At 44.0% G+C, this 3,980-nt stretch overlaps 2 non-coding genes across 2 annotated transcripts; both read left to right on the top strand.

The window, feature by feature from the left end:
• The first annotated feature begins 2,062 nt into the window (after positions 1–2,062).
• Trnas-cga (transfer RNA serine (anticodon CGA)) lies at positions 2,063–2,137 on the top strand. The gene has a single exon. It is a non-coding gene; the product is annotated as a tRNA-Ser (tRNA).
• Positions 2,138–2,363: 226 nt separating this feature from the next.
• Trnas-cga (transfer RNA serine (anticodon CGA)) lies at positions 2,364–2,438 on the top strand. The gene has a single exon. It is a non-coding gene; the product is annotated as a tRNA-Ser (tRNA).
• The last annotated feature ends 1,542 nt before the right edge of the window (positions 2,439–3,980 follow it).

Below are 3,980 nucleotides of genomic sequence, written 5' to 3'. Positions count from 1 at the left end.
CTCAGCAGTTTGTTCCCATAAGGCCTTACCATAAATTTCCAAAAATTTACCCGCGCTTTTCCTCAGTCTGTAAGTACCTTTTGTTGCTCAAGCGATCTACGATAAATTATTGTTAGAAGGGGAGCAAGTTCTTTCTCAAAATCTTTATAGAATATTATAGGTATACCATCTGGCCTTTCCAATACTAAGCGATTGTAGCTGCTTTTCAATTCCGCAATCGATTATCTCAGTATCTGCCATTTCGACGTTCGCACGGCGATTGAAAGGAGGGACAGCGTTACGATCTCCCGCGGTGAAACAACTCCGGAAGACCGAATTCAGTATTTCGGCCTTCTCTCTGTTATCTTCTGTTTCGGTGCCGGTGTGGTTGCTGAGAGAATGAGTAAATGATTTTGACTCACTGTCTGATTTTACGTACGACCAAAATCTCTTAGGGTTTTTACTCAGGTCGGCTGACAACGTCTCACTTTCAAAATCATTGAACGCTTCTCTCATTGCTCTCCTTACGCTCATTTTCGCTTCGTTCAGCTTTTGTTTGTCTGCTAGGTTTTTAATTCTCTTGAATCTGAGATGAAATGCTCTTTGTTTACGTAGCGCTTTTCTAACACGGCTGTTAAACCATTGTGGATCTTCTCCATCCCTTAAAACCTTACTCGGAACATACTTGTCTAGGGCATATTGAACGATGGCTTTAAATTTTTTACATTTGTTCTCCATATCTCCGTCCATATCACCGAATATTTGATGCTGACTGCTGAGATATTCTGAAATTTGTATCCTGTCACCCTTGCTGAGCAAATGTATCTTCCTACCTTTCTTAGCATTCCTTGTAGGACCCGTCATCACAGATTCTGTCACAGCCTTATGATCACTGATACCTCCCTCTACGCTAACTGATTCGATCAGTTCAGGTCTGCTTGTTGCCAGGAGGTCTAAGACGTTACCCTCACGAGTCGGTTCTCTAACTGTCTGCTCAAGGTAATTTTCGGACAAGACATCCAGGACAGTGCCACACGATTCCCTGTCTCTGGCACCAGTTTTGATGGCATAACTCTCCCAATCTGTACCTGGCAAGTTGCAGTCACCCCCTATTACAACGGAATGATCAGGAAATTTACTAATGATATTCTGTCTGAAGCGCTCTAAAACTACAGATCCTGACCCAGGTGGTATATAAAAGTATCCGAACACCATTTTTGAGCGTTCTTTGATACTCAGTTTCACCCATATTAATTCACATTCGGAATCCGTGATAGCCTCGCTAGATTTTATCGAATTTTTTGCTGCAATAAACACGCCGCCATCATTGGCCACTAACGTATCCTTACGATAAACATTCCACTCTGAACTTAGAATTTCGTTGTCATCGACGTCTGGCTTCAACCAGCTTTCTGTTGTTAGTACTGTCTGTGCATTATAACCTTCAGTAAGTGATACAAATTCTGGGACCTTTCCTTGGATGCTCCTGCAGTTTACTAGAACATATTAATCTTTTCTATCTCGGATCTGCGGGGATCAAGATTCTCTCAGGTCGATGTGGCTGATTTAACAGGCTAATCAACTTTGCTCCCAAGGGTGGAGAGGTGGGAGGGGGTGGTCCCCTATCCAAAAAAAGCCCCAAGTGCACGCCACACGTACTTTGCTACCCTAGCAGCCGCTTCCTCCGTGTAGTGCACGCCAGACCTAAGGGGAACCCTACAATTCTGCACCCAATTTGGAGGTCGAGAAATTCGTATCTGGTATCGTTGCAGAGCCGTCTGAGCCTCTGGTTTAGACCTTCCACTCTGCTCCAAACCAGAATTTTATAAGAATGTCGAAACACGATTTCGAATATATCGTACAAGCAGTTCATCCGAGTATTGATAATACCGACAATGTGTATGCCAGAATGAGATTTTCACTCTGCAGCGGAGTGTACGCTGTGGCTAAGCCATGTCTCCGCAATATCCCCTCTTTCAGGAGTGCTAGTTCTGCAAGGTTCGCAGGAGAACTTCTGTAAAGTTTGGAAGGTAGGAGACGAGATACTGGCAGAAGTAAAGCTGTGAGGAGGGGGCGTGAGTCGTGCTTGGGTAGCTCAGTTGGTAGAGCACTTGCCCGCGAAAGGCAAAGGTCCCGAGTTCGAGTCTCGGCCCGGCACACAGTTTTAATCTGCCAGGAAGTTTCATATCAGTGTACACTCTGCTGCAGAGTGAAAACCTCATTCTGGAAACATCCCCCAGGCTGTGGCTAAGCCATATCTCCACAATATCCTTTCTTTCAGGAGTGTTAGTTCTGCAAGGTTTGCAGGAGAACTTCTGTAACCTTTGGAAGATAGGAGACGAGATACTGGCAGTAGTAAAGCTATGAGGAGGGGGCGTGAGTCGTGCTTGGGTAGCTCAGTTGGTAGAGCATTTGCCCGCGAAAGGCAAAGGTCCCGAGTTCGAGTCTCGGCCCGGCACACAGTTTTAATCTGCCAGGGAGTTTCATATCAGTGTACACTCTGCTGCTGAGTGAAAACCTCATTCTGGAAACATCCCCCAGGCTGTGGCTAAGCCATATCTCCACAATATCCTTTCTTTCAGGAGTGTTAGTTCTGCAAGGTTTGCAGGAGAACTTCTGTAACGTTTGGAAGATAGGAGGCGAGATACTGGCAGTAGTAAAGCTGTGAGGACGGGGCGTGAGTCGTGCTTGGGTAGCTCAGTTGGTAGAGCACTTGCCCGCGAAAGGCAAAGGACCCGAGTTCGAGTCTCGGTCCGGCACACAGTTTTAATCTGCCAGGAAGTTCAATGTGTTGTAAACCGACTGGAGACGACACATTAGTCTTTTACCTACTAGTGATTCGTGCATTGGTTCAATGTACTTTCTAAAGTTCTCTATTTATCATAAGCCTGATGGAACCAGAAGTATACAACAGCGCTTTGATAGAAAGACTGAAAGATTTCATTAATGGAAGTTTCAAGTAAGAATACAATTTTTATTTTTTTTTCACCAGCACAAACAATTGTCTACGCTTTCAGATTCGTCTCGATACAGTATGAAACTCATGGCATAAAATGCAAACCATGTGGGTGAAAAGCTATCAGCACTTCCACTCTTCCTATTTAACCTTTTGCCTAATTTTTGGCATAGTTTCAAATTTTTTTGTATGTTCCATGAAGCCTGATTCCGAGCTCATCAGCAACAGCTTTACAGCTGTTTTTTTTTTTTAATGAGATCTTTGTATACAGTACTTTCGACCTGCCATAGCTCTGGTCGTAGATGAACGGTATTAATTGAATTCATAGTTCTATCGTTCGCCCAAGTCTCCATTCCTTCATACAACAAAATCACAACAATCAACTGCAATACTTGTGGCTACATGTAAGCGCACAAACTTCCGGACGAAAGCAAAACTACATTCTTCTCGCTCAGAGACATGACCCGAGCGCTGTCGTTGAGAAAAGTAGGACACAAAGGTGAGAGCGAGAGGGAAGCATTTACAGACAAAGACAGAGAGAGATATTGCCCTGCAATACGAAATATTCATCAGCCTTGATGGACAACACTGGAAACCCCTCAGCAATGCATCCTCAGCTACCTAAAACATCAGCAGTACTCCCAACTTACACCGCAGAATTGCCGTACATTATAGCCACATTGCGCAACAATGTTGACAGTAACGCTACTCCAGAAAAACATTGTGGTAAAATATATCACATCAAAACGCACCTTCACACCTCTCATTCCTACTGCCGAACCCATATTCTCCAGAAATGCTTCTATAATAGTCTTTACGTATTTATAGTCCACATTCCATTCGTTTCTTTTTTACTTGTTCTGTATTCCTGAATATTCACATTCTTCGCCAGATGAGTGTGTGTGTGTGTGTGTGTGTGTGTGTGTGTGTGTGTATGGAGTGTGTGTGTGTGCCATAATACACTCCTGGAAATTGAAATAAGAACACCGTGAATCCATTGTCCCAGGAAGGGGAAGCTTTATTGACACATTCCTGGGGTCAGATA

This window comes from Schistocerca serialis, chromosome 8 (genome assembly GCF_023864345.2).
Source record: "Schistocerca serialis cubense isolate TAMUIC-IGC-003099 chromosome 8, iqSchSeri2.2, whole genome shotgun sequence".
Lineage (NCBI taxonomy): Eukaryota > Metazoa > Arthropoda > Insecta > Orthoptera > Acrididae > Schistocerca > Schistocerca serialis.
Note: the sequence above shows the minus strand (reverse complement) of the source record. Positions and strands in the feature narration are given on the sequence as shown.